This window comes from Euprymna scolopes, chromosome 7 (assembly GCF_053919585.1).
Source record: "Euprymna scolopes isolate OS-2025 chromosome 7, ASM5391958v1, whole genome shotgun sequence".
Lineage (NCBI taxonomy): Eukaryota > Metazoa > Mollusca > Cephalopoda > Sepiida > Sepiolidae > Euprymna > Euprymna scolopes.
The window spans coordinates 153799765-153816367 of NC_136488.1; positions in this window are offsets into that span (position 1 = coordinate 153799765).

Consider the following 16603-nt stretch of genomic DNA (forward strand, 5'->3'; position numbering starts at 1 on the left):
TTTACAAAATATTTAGAATAATTTAATTTTATTTTTAAGGAAAACATATCTTTTGTTTTGTTTTTTTTTTTTCTACTGCTATACGGTTTTACCAAATGGGATTAATAAAATCTTTTTTAGGAGTACAATTGAGTTTTAAAGAAAATAGTTATTTTCAAAGTTTTGAAAGATTTTTGTTTTTATCATTTTGAACTATTTTTACCATGAAAATTGAAAACGATTATGTGATCAGAATAATTTATCAATCACAAGTTGATTAGATAACTCATGCATTTAACGAAAGGTGACAGGTGGAAAGAACATCAAATGTACTGAGCAGTATATAAAAAGTATAACATGAAAAATCCATTTTATATATATATATATATATATATATATATACCTATATTTTTTCATAATTCGGTGCCATGAAAATTTATTTTATGTATAGAGACATCGATATTTTGTACTGTGCAAAATTTGAAATAAACTTTGTATTTTATGAATTGTATAAGATAAAAAGAAATAAAAAAATTTTAACAAAAAATAAAAATTCTTGTTTGTAAAAATTTATTATTGGAATGTTTGCTTTATTTAACAATAGTTTATATCTCGGATTTGGAGCCATTCTTGTAATAGAAAAATGTAGTTGTTCCAAAAAGAAAAAAAAAATGGCAGCATCGATCCAAGTAAAGAATTAATCCAGTCAGGAGCAGCATAGCATAGCAGTCTCCTCGTGTCAAGACAGAAGGCTATCATTGAAGAATTCAAAGAGATTCAGTATATTTTATAAAGCGATTCTGGTATCTGATTGGTTTGTTCATGTCACCCATGTTTATACAGGATAGAATGGGGAGTGTCGTCCTAAAGAAAACAACACTATTATTTTTTTTATTTTATTTTGATTTTTTTTTAAGTTTTTTTTTTTTGGGGGGAAAAAATCAATTCAAGTAACTTGATTATGTAGTAGAGCTGACATCTATTCAATGTAGCCACCTTCAGCCTCAATCACCAGCTTGCTACGGATCCAGAACTGTGAGCATACCTTTTCCACAAACACTGGTGGGAGCTCAGCAGATGGTGGCAATCAGGCTTTGGTGTTGTGAGAGGTTATGTTGGTGATGTTCTCGACGTATGACCAAATGAAGTAGTTCAGGTCAGAGGAGAAGGGTACAAAGTTGTACCACTCCTGAAACCAAGCCTGGGTCTCTTTGGACTTATGCGCTTGCACCAAGTCGTATTGCCACATCCAGGGTCTGCCAGCAACAACCTGATTGCACTACACTCTTCAGCACATCCAGGTACACGTTGGTATTGACTTTCAAGCAGACTTCAAAGATGTAAGATGGCATGATGTGGCCCTCATTTGAAACCACATCAAAGATCATAACCATGGGTTGTCCAATGCATTGAGCTGTGCCCTCAAACATTGAACCATCCCGATTTGCATTTTGATGGTGCTGGCAATGGTCCCGTTGTCATAACTTTAATCAGTAAAGAGCATGAGTTGTACAGCGGCACTGCATTTCTGCTCTCGCTTGTTGAATATTGTATCACTTTCAGACATGATATTAGGTTGGTGCAAAAACTGTCGCTTTATATAGTCAGTTGAGCATAAAAAAAAAAGCAACATTATTTTTGCACTAACCTAATAGAAGGCTCCTATTGCTTTTGGGATTTGTACACAAGTGGCCAACTAATAGATGTTCTGCAACAAAAAAAGAAAACCGGATTTCATCAAATGGAAATGGAACGATGTCTTTTCTAGGGTGACAATTTTATCGTTCCATCCTGTAAATATGATCGTCCAACTCTTTGTAGCATACCTTTCTCCACATGCCCAAAATATTGCAACAGTATGTCTTGTCAGCAAACCTTCATTTTGACATGTTTAATTGCGGTTTTTATCATAGTCTAACAGTTGCATATTACTTTGCAGTGATTTGCGAACATACCCGTATTCATTGCATCAGTTTAGGACAGACGGATCATTAAGATTTGGTTGAAAAATGTTTATCCAAATTGCAAGTATCATTGTAACATCTGAAAAAAGAAAAATTCTAATGAAGACAAGTGGAGGATCACTGCTTGTTCAGTGACGACACACAAATGCAAGTTCACAAGAGTTGGTTTGTTTGACCAAACAATGTGGGGAAATATTCAAAGTCAAGAATAGTTGCCGTCTAATCCTTAGTGAAGTTATGAAAATAGTAAAATTGTGTACATTGATCAGGTACACTATAACTCCTCAGGAATATGTGTGCATGTATGGGGTAGATGGCATATTTGATGTAGTTTGGGCGAATTTTAGGAATTGTAAAGGTTCTAAAGGATGCAGTGTCTTGGTAGCGAATAGCTGACGTAGGCATGTTAAATGTACATGTTGGAAAAAAGGGGGTTGGGATTCTTTTTTGTTCTTTTTAAAATCTATTGATAAAATAATTTCGGGTGAGGTTACGTGTTTTTTTTTTTTTTTTTTTTTTTCTTAGATTAAACTGTCTACAAAAATACCATGTGACGTAAATTTTCCAAAGCCAGAAATTTGGGTCTGCCTAAATACATCAGTACCCATCAAATACTAGCCAATCTCGAGTATCATTACTAATCATCACGGTGTTGTGTCCCCCATCGCCCTTACACTCATTTAACCCTTACCCTCAAGTGGAGTTTGGGTTTTAACTAGTGATGGCTCCTTAGTAAAAAAAAAAAAAAAATTAGTGATGGGATGATTCCAACATGTTTTCTCAATTCTGATATAATTATCGATGTCAATTGTCTTTTGAAATATTTAGCCATAGAGTTGGGTTTTTTTTTTGGGGGGGGGTCATGGTAAATACCTGTGTAATATGTGCATATATTTTCGAAAACGCAAAAATATACTGGGGGTTGAGGATCTATAGATTTTAATTTTATTGGTAATTTCAAATATATAGATATTTATTATTTTATCAGTAGTACCAATAATGGAAAATCAAGTTTTAAACAAAGACAAAATTAAAATGATTAAAAGAATTGTTTTTGACATCAGAAAATAGGAATAAAATTTTCCTATACCTCCAAGTTCCTTTTTTTTTTTCCTATTCTTGATTCTGATTAATCACTGCTGCGCTAATGAAAATGTTTTCCTGACATTTTGTTGCAATATGCAGCAGTTGCAAATGATCAACTTAGAAGTGTGACTTCAATATTTTCTTAAATGTGTTTGTATTTACTTGCCTCCCCACAAATAATCAGGTTTGTCTTAGCTCTTGAGATAAATCTCATTAATAATTTATTGAGTTTTCCAAACTCACGACTGCTGAATATGTAATCCATGTACATCTAATTATGCAACCATACGTTCTCCCGTGCTCAACACCAAACACTGGAACCCCCCCCCTCCAATGCTGTTTCCATCATCTTTTATTTTGTCTTCTGACCATATCGTCATCTGTCACATTGGTGGCTGCCGAAGAGTGCACAGTGGCTCACAATTACAAAAATAAACTAACGCAAGAGAAACAAAAGAAAACACAAACTGTGACATATTCTGCAGATATCCGTTGCACTTTGTGTGTGTGACACCATCGACTCTCTGAGCACTAAGGTTCACATCTAAATATTCTTTTGAGACTGTGGTCATTAGTTGCCGTCAGCCAATCTTGATCCACTTCAAGCTACAACTTGCGTTCTACTGTTTCAAACTGGAAAACTATCTTCAACTGTCGCGAACCAAAGATTGTCCATAAACTGTCCCTAACTATTGCAAACTGGCAACATTCATTGCCACTCCTTAAAATGCCTGTAAACTAATGTGGCACTATGTGTTTACTTGACACTTTCGGCATAGTAACGTAGATATTCCTTATGCATGATGGGGCCAGTCGTATGGGAGTTCGGCAATAGATATCCCATGGTCTCATTCTTACAGCTCTCTCTCTTTGTCTGACCAGCATAGGGTGAACACACATAATTTTGTCTCTCCACAAAAAGGGGGGAGGCACAATGAGCCATTAAAAGGTAGCTGAGTCTGTTAAAAGTTTCATTGTTATTAGTTTTTGTATTTGTGACATATTGTAATTTTTTGTAAAATAAATAGTTAGGACTCTTTTATTTAAAACTAGCAGGGGTACCCGGATGTAGAGGTGGTGTAGTAAGGCATCCCTAGGTGGGGGGAGGGGGAAAATAAAAAAACTGGTAGTAGCGGGGAGGGGGGGGGATAAAAACAACAGTAAACAGTTTGGGTGGAGAGAGGTGTTAAAAAAAAAGTGGTTGTAGGCAGGCAGGCTCGAACCTGTAACGTGAAGGAGGAAAAGATGGTGAAAAAAAAACGTAACATCTTAGCTGATGTGTCCATCGTGCAATCAGAAGTCACGAGTGTTGGAATTAAGGGTAGTCAATCAAAAGGAGATGGTGACTAGCGAAAATGTCAACAAAAAACAACCCCGAAGCCCTGAGGCGAAGTTTGAAAATAAAATCGGCCAGTCAGAATGAGTTACTGAAAGATGTTTGAATTTATTTAAGTAAGAACCAAATTGACAGGTTCGTGCGCCCGGAAGTCGTTGAGCGTTACGACAACGACGTCAATGACCAGGTTTGTTTGTTATAAGCGAAGTAAAAAAAGAAAACAACGTTAAAACTTAAGCAAGGGGGGGGGTAATCAAAACATTAAAAAAAAAAAAAACTAACATAAGGCAAACGAACGATGAAAACAGAAAACGAACACATGAAAAATGGCTTAAATAAGCCTGTTTCAAAATTAAAATTTAAAAAATCGGTGGGTATCCGGGTGTTTTTGGGTGTGTGGTTGGGGGTGGATAAGTGAAGTAAAAAAAAACAGAAAAATGAACGTTACGTGAAAAATGGCTTAAATAAACACTGGTTCAATATTTAAATTTAAAAAATCGAAAAAAAGACATCTCACACCACAATTCAAACCTAAAACGTTTAGATAATGAACCAACGCACTAATCAACTGACCTAACGCGACATACATGAAATTTAGTCAGTTTTTCAACTATTTAAAGTAAATCAGGTAATGACGCCATCTGACGCATGCGTAGAACCGGTCGCCGTCACGAGATGGCCGTTTTTGTTGACTCCCCCCCTTGTCGAAAATTGTCGATTTTGGGGTGAAAAAATGAACGTTTTTGGACAATTTTTCAATATTTTTCGAGCGAAGGATGGAGCTTTAATATGATACCAAGTTTGTGAATTTTCGTCCTGTCTGTCGAAAATTTTTAGCAGACACACATACATACATACAAACATACATACACACATTTTCGCTTTTATATATATAGACTAGAGGGGGGGGGACCCGGCGTTACCCGGGTGTTTGGAGGTGTGTGTGGTTTTGGGTAAATCAAAACTCTGGTGGGGTGTGGGGGGGGGGGTAAAAAAAAAGTTTTGGTAGGTGAGTATGAGGATTGAACCCGAACCCTTGAGGCAAAGTTGGAAATTAAAGTGTGAAAAAAAAACGTGCAATGTTAACCACTGGGCCACCACGACATACTAACAGAAAAACATTTGAATTTATTTAATTACTTAGAATTGACAGGTGCACGTTTTAATGACTTAATGAGATCAACTTCGACTGCGGGGTAGTATTTTATTTAATGCGGGAACGCTTTTTTCATTTTTATTTTCCCAAGATGTTGAAGGGGGGGAAGCTCCCCTTGTCCAAATTGAATAGCAATTGTCTGATATAAGGAAAATATTTCCACATTGATCAAAGCTGATTGCTTTTGGACATTTCTGGCCATCGCGACCGGAAAAATACCGCCAGAATTAATCCACTTACGGCGAGCGAAAAATGTTGAATAACAAGCGGATTATCCAAATGGAATAGCAATTGTCTGATATAAGGAGAAACTCCACATTGATCAAAGCTGATTGTTTTTGGGCGTTCCCGGCGATTACACTGGGAACGATAAGCTCCGTTTCGCTTTTATTATTATACAAAAAAGCTTAATGCACATGCAGCGATCGAAAATTGTTGAATATTTATCTTTTCAAAGTTGGGCAAATTAAATAAACAAGGCGACCCCGGTTGTTAACTGGTAGATATTATCATTTAGGCGCGATATAAAAAGTTTTAAGTTGTGAGGCGGCTGATCGGCTCTCGGAAAGAAGCCTTCCTTGGACATACACGAAAATGCACACACACAAATATTTTCCATTTTATATTTATAGATAAACTGTGTTGCATTTCATTGTTCACCACCGAGCCCGTTCATGCCAGCAGCCATTCCAACCAGAAAACTAACACCAAGAAGTTGTGAGCAATCCAATAAAAGAGGTACGTCTCCATTTGATTTTCCAAAGAATTACAGAAGGGAGCTGGTTGGAAAACCAAGAAACACTCCCCTCCTCCCTAAGAAACTGTTGCTGTTACAACCAGAGATAGACAACAACGAAAAAGAAATCCAACAGACTGAGGTATGTTTTATTGTTTTTGGAAAACCGCTTGTTAAAAAAAAAATGGCAGGGCCTGGAGTCGTCTGCATGATGAAGCAAGTAACTCTCCCTGGTAAATGATTGTTTGTAACATCGATGGAGCAGAGGGGTTCTTATGATGACAGGTAACACGTATATTACCATATTGGTTACCGTTCCCGGGACGTTTCTTGATCAAGTTAACCCACCATAGCTCCACGTATATTGTCATACTAACTCTAAATATATTTCCGGTCTTTTCTCCTCTGCCACACCTTGATTAACAATCCTATTTTAACTGCCTTTTGTGTTCTGCTGATAAACTTATTTCCTCTTTTTTAATATTTTTTCCTTTTTTTAAATTTCTTAACACATGAGGGATGACGTAGATAGTATCACATGATCACAACAAAATGGTTGATTGGTTTTGTTTGCTTTTTACGCCATACAAACTCTATTCGGGTTACGTAATGTTTGCTTGTTAGATCCTTCTTCAAATGATTTGCAATTTTAACCACTGTTGCATCATTGCAGTGTTGCATCCCCTGTGCTTGTTTTGCAAGTATTTCCACAGAACGTGTTCTGATGAACCTACTGCACTTGTATCTCCCCTCAACCAAAGTTACTCTGACCCACCTAACTAGCTGTAAATCCCACCCTTTCAGCGTCAAAGTTCTGAGATGACGGAAAATTTTTCTGCCTTTTCTACTCTCATAGCTTCTTTCCTCGAATTACACGATTTTGGAATTCTCTCCCTGCTCCCTGTTTCTCTGACTGTATCGAAATGCAGAATTTTTTAAATGTCATGTGAACATACATTTTATTGCATAACTCTGCACTTAGGTTGCCCCCTTATCATAGTAACCTCCTACACTTCAGTAGAAATACTCATTGTTTAGGATGAACAAAAATATAAAAGAAAAAAAGTCAAGGATGGATATTTTTGAAATGGAGTCTGACTTGACTTGTGCATACTCTAGAGAGCTTCACTGCATTCTTTTGAGTCAGTTTTTCATCTGTCAGAAATGGCATGTTAATATCAATTTCTATCTAGTCAGCCATTCTCTTTGGTGATTATCCACTTTTGATTTTTCTTGATTGAAATCTTTGTATGCTTTCTTTACAAAACTGGGGTCTGTTAGCTGCAAAACATATCCAAAACATCTAAATACTAATTTACTTGTCCGTGTGTCCGGTGTCAGAAAAAAAAAAAAACACCATCATTGCAAACATTAATTAATGAGAAAAGAATTACCTCCCTTTATAGTCGATCTTTATCAGTTAAAAATCATTAAAACCATTTGCTCTCCAAAATTTTCAAAAAAAAAAAAAAAAAGAACATGTCTGTTTAAGGTTTCAAAATGGCTATTTTATTTTATAATTTAAAAAAAAAATCACGTTGAGAGAAAACTATAATGTTTTTTTATTATAGTTTCTTTTTAAAATTAAAAAGAAAAATGTGTAAGTGAATTAGCATCTGGTCCTTTATAATTCATATAAAATATTATCCAGAAAAAAGCAAAAAAAAAAACCCAACAATATGTGATGTGACGAATTTTCATTGAAAAAAATCTAAATTCTTTAAACAAATTCTTTTTAGCTTTAAAAGGTTAAAAAAAGAATTTGCTAAAAAATTGTTTTAAATTTGTCGTTATTTGTTTTATTTTATTTTTTATTCATTTTATTTATAATATGTTTTAAAATTTTTCGACTACCATGGAATTTATATAGTTTCTGCTAGTATTAATTAATTTATTCATTTTGTTTCAAATAAGATTGTTGACTGTTTATATAAAGCCTTTTTCTGATATCTACATGTCTTTGTCTATCTCACTAAATTACTCCAACTATAATCCTTAAACTTGAAATGTGTTGGGAATAACCAAAATTTGACATTAATCAGTCTATCTAGTGTAATCATATGTTGTGTTTCACATTTTGTTGATTCATGTAAATGGCTGCTGTTGTAATTGTTAGATGCTTGGACAAAGAGAGAAGGGAAGGGGTGCAGAGAGCTGAAAATATCAGATCACCCAAAAGATATTCTCTTTGAAAAAAAAAATGCCACATTTAATGAAAAAAGTCCTGCTGGGATCTTTTGTGAGAAAAACAATATTCAGAATCATTTGCAGATAGGCCCGAAGAATGGAGACAATCTTAGATATTATCTTCAGTGGATTTCTCAAAAGGGCAACCTTTGAACAATGACCACTAACAAAAGGCTATAATCGACCAAGGATGAATATATTCCAGGAAAATAGAAAGGAAAGTGGTCATGTTCAGCTTTCCTGAGGAAGAGGGAGTTCAACGTTGAGCAGTTGGTTTTGGTGAGAGGTATGAGGCAGTTGAGTCAATGTGCCCCTCTGAAGATGATTAGGCTCCCTTGGGGCTTTCAGTAAATGAGACTTGTGTTTTTCAGTCTTTGGTCAGGCAAACATCTCATTCTGCAAGTCTGCTATTCAACTTTTGAGAAGCAAGTTCCACTTATCCCAAATAATAAATGTCATGAAAAACTCTATTTTTTCATCTCCAGGACTTATACAGACTAGCTACCCATCAGAAACTATTTTGAAATTAAACATGGCTTTCAATTCAAAGCAATACTAGTTGCAGTTCCAGTTTTGAGGCTTTCAGTTGTTATTACACAGCAGCAGCATGAAATTGTTACTTGTTTGAGTAAGTATGCAAACCTTGCTCTGATCTCGCAGTTGTTCACGTACTGGATGGCATAGCCATGGCCATATTCTATGTAGCACATATGTCAATCAGTAGCATAAAACTAACCTGCCTCTTGAAATTAACCATAGTTTTCAATTCAAAAGGTTATGAGCCCAGCACATTTCCAATACCCACTCATTGTATAATTCTCAGAGCATTTCTCTCCATGCAACACATGTCCTCAACCCTCAATGGCCAGATTTCAGTTCCATACATCATACATGTACCAGATAGACTCTTCCTTTGGTCAATAGTAGTAAGTTGGTTAGTAATCGGAGCCATGAAGCTATTCCATCCACTTGTAACTCGTGCAATCACACTAGCATCTGCTCCATCCTCTCCTCCAATGTCATCACTAAGGTAACAAAACTTTAACAACCTCTATAGCTTTGCCATTCAGTATACTTTGTCTACATCTTAGTTCTTATCCATCTCCATTGTCTTACACTACTTACATATATAAACTGGTTTTGTTCTTTTGAATTATGAGTACCTCTAGTGCACTTCTTGTGCACGCAATGCTTACAAGTATCATAGAGAGAAAAAGAGGTAAATGACTGATTATGTCTTGACAGCTTATGTCTCTGGCAACCGATTTATTGTATAACAGCAAAAAAATTAATCTGAGACATCATCAATTGTTGACTTAAAAATAAATTGAACTATAAATAAATAGCTTTTAAGAGGATCATAAAGGAGAAGATCAAGAATGTAAGTGTGAACATAAGTTCATTTGAACTGGTTGTTCGGTAGTTGGAAAGAAAACACTTAAATATTTATTTATTTATTTATTTGCAAACTGTTATCCTCATCTTCATAGTTGTTGTTTCATCACGTTTTGGCCAACTATTCCTCTGGCCTTCTTCAGGTGGTTAACTGTGACAGGATAGGACTGCTGAGTTTCTTAACTGTATCCTCAGTAATTACTGCCTTTCATAGTTCCCCTGGCCTTCTTTGGGTAGGGCTGAAACTGCTATCTTTAGACAATGCTCACCTGGAACCATAGAGACTCGACACTTCTATCCACTGCACCACAGACCCCGAAGGGCGATCAATGATTTGATCAGAGGATTAGTTGGCCAAAACGTGGTGAGACAACAACAACTATGGAAGGCAATAATTACTGAGGATACAATTAAAAGACTCAGTATTCCTATCCTGTTGCGGCTAACCACCTGAAGAAGACCAGGCTGGTGCATCTGCTACTAGTCTCTCGCTCCTTGACAAGGTTCAAAAGAGAGTCACAAACCTGATAGGCCCTGAACTGGCATCTAAGCTTCAGCCTCTGTCCCATCGACGAAATGTTGCATCCCTCTGCCTGTTCTACAAGTATTTTAGTGGTGAATGCTCTGACGAACTGCAATCACTTGTGCCCCCACGACGTGAACACCCTCGACAGACCCGACAGGCTGCAAAATCCCACCCCCACACTGTAGAGATCCCTAGATGTAAAAAATCTTTCTACTCCAGTAGTTTCTTCCCCAAAACCGCTAGACTTTAGAATTCCATTCCAGGTCCCTGCTTCCCCAACTGTACTGACATGCGGAAGGTCAAGTGCAACATGAACCAACATCTTGCTGCCCAAATCCCTACATAGTACCCCAGTAGTTGTTGCCTCTGATAGTAGCCCCCTACACCAAAGTGGCAATGTGCCTTGTTTGGGGTGAAAATGTAATAAAAAATTTTTAAAAATGTAGCGAAACAACAATAACTATGAAAATGTGGATAACAGTCTGCAAAAAAATAAATAAATAAGTAAATAAATAAATATACAAATTACTGATCTCAAAGGATTCTATTAAAAAATGTTTTAAAAATAATATATAAAACGTTTAAATGGTGTAGGGGGGGTTCTTGAAAAATTACAATAACTAGATAAAATATGCACTTAAACAGGTATGTAAAATTAGATAAAAAAATAGATTAATAAATAAGAAGGTGACCAATGATAAACACGAATAAAGACTCGTTTTAGATAAAACTAGCAGGGATTGATCAGGATCAAAAAATGTTCAACACTTCCAATACTTTTATTGTCCTCGAAATCAATGAAGTCGCCCATTCGTTCATCAAATCGATTTTTTATTTTTCCCAACTTCTGCTGCCCTTTTATAATCCCCTCCCCACTCCTCAAGTCATCCATATTTCTTATTTATTATTTCATAAAGCAATAAGATTAACTTATTTGGCTGAATGTGTTAGATTAACTTGAAAGAAATATTGCAATGTCATATATATATATATATATATATATATATATATATATATTCAGTAAATTAAATACACTCTGCTCTTTAGACTACTGTTCTAATCTCCTTTAAATTTATATATATATATATATATATATATATATATATATATATATATATAAATTTTAATTTTTCTTAAATCAGCCTTGACAGCCGTGTTTTAAAATCTCTCCATTTCTTATTTCCACACAAAATTTATCTTTCTTTTAATAATAATATTTGAACTCATTCTCTTTTTTCCTTTCACCCATTTGTGAATTATTCCACGGAATTCTGCCTTTTGGATTACTTTGAACCATCTTCCATTAACACGATTCCTTTGGATTTTACTTTTGGAAATGGAAATTTAATCAACTTTTTTGGATTTTACCGTTATTGGATATTTTACCCTTCACCAGAATATCCATTCACGTGAAATCACCTTTTTCTCCCTCCTATTTCCTCTGTTTCACTATTTTTTACCAAGTAAGATCTATGACTTACTTGTAGTTTGATTAAATACTTTTGCAAGCAAAATCCGATCCCCGCATTTTGCTAATCACTACCCTCTGATGAGAAGGGAAATATTTCTTCGAAACTGCGGATTAAGGACTATCCACTTATTTTGTGCTTCCTTTTTAAAATTAAATATGGCTTTAACTGTTTTTCAAAGTGTTTTTAACGTGTTTTATTAACTATTTGTTCTTATATATATATATATATATATATATATATATATATATATATATATATATATATACACACACACTAGCAGGGAAATCTGACATACCCAGGATTGAATGAGGATCAATGAATAGTCCACACTTGCAAACATATTGTCATCAAAATCGTGAAATTTAATATATATATAAAAAACTAAAAAAGAAACGGATCACACACACACACACACACACACACACACACACACACACACACACAAAGCGCCTTTTATATATAAGTAGAGACATATATACACAGACAACCACAATGAGATATGTCACACAAAGTAATTAAAATGAGAAAAACGAGAATTAAATTCTAACAATGAGAAATTAATTCTTATGCAATTTATTTACGAGAAAATCTATATAGATAAAACAGTAGATGTATGTGCGCGATAAACTCAAACTACTGATCACATAACACAGACATTACCAGGAAATATTAATTATATGCCAAAGATGTTTTATAACGAATAAAATCTTAATTTTATTTATTGCGGACTATTATCCTCATCTTTTCTTAGTTGTTTCATGACGATTCGGCCAACTATTCCTCTGGCCTTCCTCAGGTGGTAACCGTGACAGATAGGGACTGAATCTCCTGACTGCATTCACTGCAATTACTGGCTTCCGTAGTTGTTACCGTCTCACCACGTTTTGGTTAAGTAAGCCTCTGGCTGGCTTTAGGTAGGATTGAAACCGTTATCTTCAGACAATTCTCACCTGGAACCGTAGAGATTCAACGTCTTTATCAACTGTGCCACCGGCCCCGAAAGCAGTAATTGCAGTGAATGCAGTCAGGAGATTGAGAGTTCCTATCCGTCGCGGTTACCACCTGATGAAGGCCAGAGGAACAGTTGGCCGAAACGTCGTGAAACAACAACTAAGAAAAAGATGAGGATAATTGCTCGCAATAAATAAAATTAATTAATAAAATTAATAAATAAAATTAATAAATAGTACTCATCTCAATGAATTCCAATTAAATAGAATAAAATCTTTGTTTGCATGGATGAATAGCACCTATAGAAATATGTTGGCAAAGTGAAATATAAAACGTTCATTTCAACTTGCCAACATATATCTATTATTTTGCGCATGCGTAAACTAATCATAGCTAAAAGTGGCTTAATTTTATAACTTTCTTATCTGTTGGGTTAGCTCCAACAGAAGCGAATGTGGCTGGATTGCTAAACCAAGCTTCTCTCTTTTCATCATAATTGTTCTGACCCCTATCTGGTCTCAATTGAAATGAATGGCGCCCATCTGGGAGAAGCACCATGTCTTGGCAAACTTCTGAGACTGACCTTCACTCCTGATCAGAAATAGAGCACATACATCAAATCTGTTACCAAGATTGCTGGAAAAATAATTGGATCATTCTACCGCTTCAGTAGTGCCAATGTAATCCTCTATCTGTGTAAGAGCCAAATACGTCCTAAAATGGAATACTGTTGCTACACCTGGGCAGGAGCTGCTTGACATGCCCTATCTTACCTTGGACGAGTTCAAAATCAGCTTTGAAACCTAGTAGGTGATGCCCTTTCTCTTTTCTACAACCTCTTTCCTAAAGAGGAGATGTTTTGGCAAATAGCAAACAGAATCCTAAACAGAAACGTGTGCTCTATTTCAACTATCATGAATGGACCTAAGGTAATCTCATCAGCATAAGACAAAATTTTCGCCACTTCCGGTTTGGCGATGGACGCAATGGGGAAACATGCTACTTTTTTTTTTTTTTTTTTTTTTTTTTTTTAACGCGGTACGGGTTCAAGCATGCCTGCCTACTACCACTTTTTTTGTTTTTGTTTGACACACACCTCCAAACACTCTGGCAACGCCGGGCACCCAGGCTAGTTTATATGTGTGAGAGAGATTTATCTTTTAAAGTAATACCATTCATCACTTAAATGAAAGTCTTTGATAGGGTGTAACAAAGGTTTGCTTCATAAACTTAACTATTTATGAAATATCCAATAATATCCTTGCTCATCTCTATCGATATATACTAGCAGACTGGCCGGCATTGCCAGTCGTAAAATACAAATAAATACATTTTAATTTGTGTAAATTTCTCTATGATAGCGGCAATTCTCTATTGATTATGATCCGATATAAAGTAATGATATGACTTGGGTACCATTGCTAGAATCGAAACCAGAACGTTTAGCACTCCAGCCTGTTGTTATTTACCTCTCCAGCATTGGTACTGTCTTAGCTACCGACAGATGGATATAAAATGTTAAAAATTAAACGACTTAGAGCTATGAATGCTGTAATATTGTGCATGTGTTAATTTAACAGAAGTAATGTTTTATTTGACTTACCCTTACTTTGCCAAAAACTTTGCAGCTAACTCTACCCTATGCAACCAAGGCCGTCAACCCCCCCCCCACGTATTTCTTCCTGTATGAGAAAACATGCTATGTGACATACAAATATCTGTGCGTGATGTTACGAAGTTAATCAAAATCTTTGATTCCAGTAAAGTAACTGGCCCTGACGGCATTTCAATTATAGTGTTGAAAAAGCTTCAACCAGAACTGGCTCCTATACTTACAAAACTGTTTAAGCATTGTCTTAAGGAGAACTGCTTTCCAACACCCTTGAAAATCTCATCAGTATGCCCTGTATTTAAGAATTCAGGTGATCGGTCCTCTTCCTCTCAGTACAGACCAATAAGTCTCCTGTACATCACGAGTAAGTTGCTGGAATCTGTGTTAAATAGAGAAGTAATTAACGATCTCACCAAAATTACCTTAGTGACATGCATTATGGTTTCCATTCTGCTAAATCTACAGCAGATGTGCTAATTGTTATATCTCATAGGATTAGTGAATCTCCTGATAAATGCTTTCTTTCTAGGGCAATTGCTCTTGACATATCAAAGGCCTTTGATAGGGTATGGCATAAAGGTCTACTTCACAAGATCTCCAGCTATGGTATAGCTGGAAATTCAATTATGAAATCATTTCTTTCTGATAGGGTCATAAGAGTAGTGGTTGAAGGGCAGAAATCAGAAGCTCATAGTATTAATGCTGGAGTCCCTCCGGGCTCAATCCTGTGCCCAACTCTCTTCCTAATCTACATCAATGATCATTTAAATCACATCCTAAGATCATTCGTAGACATTTATGCTGATGACACTACCATCTATGGCAACACATCAAAAGCCATAAATGACCAAGCACATGGTACAATGGGGAAAGAGGTGGCTGGTTACTTTTAATGCTGCTAAAGCCAAGCTTCTATCTTTACATCATCAACGCTCTGATCCTCATCTGGCATCAATTAAAATGAATGGCTCTAGTCTTGGAGAGGCTCCATGTTTTGGCAAGCTTCTGGGCTTGACCTTTAGTCCTGATCTGAAATGGAACATGCATGTACATTAAATCCATTGCCAAAGTCGCTGAAAAAATGGTGGGATCCTTCTACCACTCAATTAGATATCTCACTGCTAATGCAATTCTCTACCTATATAAAAGACAGGTACATCCAAGGATGGAGGACTGTTGCCACATCTGGGCAGGGGCTGCTAGAAAGAATTTATCTTCTCTTGACAGTTCAAAATAGACTTCGTAGCCTAGTGGGGGATGCCCTTTTCTCGTCCCTGCAGAAGAGACTTTGCAAGCCTGTCTCTGCTTTATTGTTATTTTGATGGCAAATGCTCATCTAAGCTCCAATCTATGCCCCCCCCCCAACTTTCACAAAAGAAAATACTCGTCTAGTTGAAACCATTATCAAGAATAGCGTAATATTACCGCTACTCTTGATCTGTGCCTAAATTTAATTGTACTTTCTTAGAACTGCACACTTGTGGAACTCTTCCATTTGCCTGCTTTCCAGCTGACTACAATTTGATCGTCTTCAAGTTCAACATAAACAAATTCTTGTTGAACTGTTCCCTTAAGTAATCTAATTTACCAAATTTCCACTACTAATAATTGCTATGATATTATCCCATTGACTACTGTAAACTTATTAACCCTTATCATTGAGTGGCATCTGGGCCTTGATAAATGGTGATTCCTATAAAAAATTTAAAAAAAAAAAAAAAAAAAAAAAAAAAAATTGTTGTGAGCCTGTCTCTGCTCTATCATTATTTTCATGACAAGTGCTACTCGTCTGAGCTCCAATCTATGGTACCCTTTGCCAAACTTTCATAACAAAAACACTCAACTAGCTACAGTCACTATCATCAAGTTTCTCCACTATCTGCCGAAATCTAAATGCAGATTTTATGGTAAAAAACTTCTAGAATTGCTTGCATATGGAACACTGTTCTATTGGCCTGCTTCCTGGCCGATTACAATATGGTAGTGTTTAAGTTCAATGTAAATAACTTTTTGTTGAGCCGTCCCCTTAAATAATTAAAATTCTACCCAATCAACACCATTAATGATTATTACACTAATACCTAACATCCATTAACTTTTTTTTTTTTTTTTTTAACATTTTCACCCCATACAAGGCACATTGCCGCTTTGGTGTAGGGGGCTACTAACAGGGGCAACAACTACTGGGGTACTATGTAGGGAT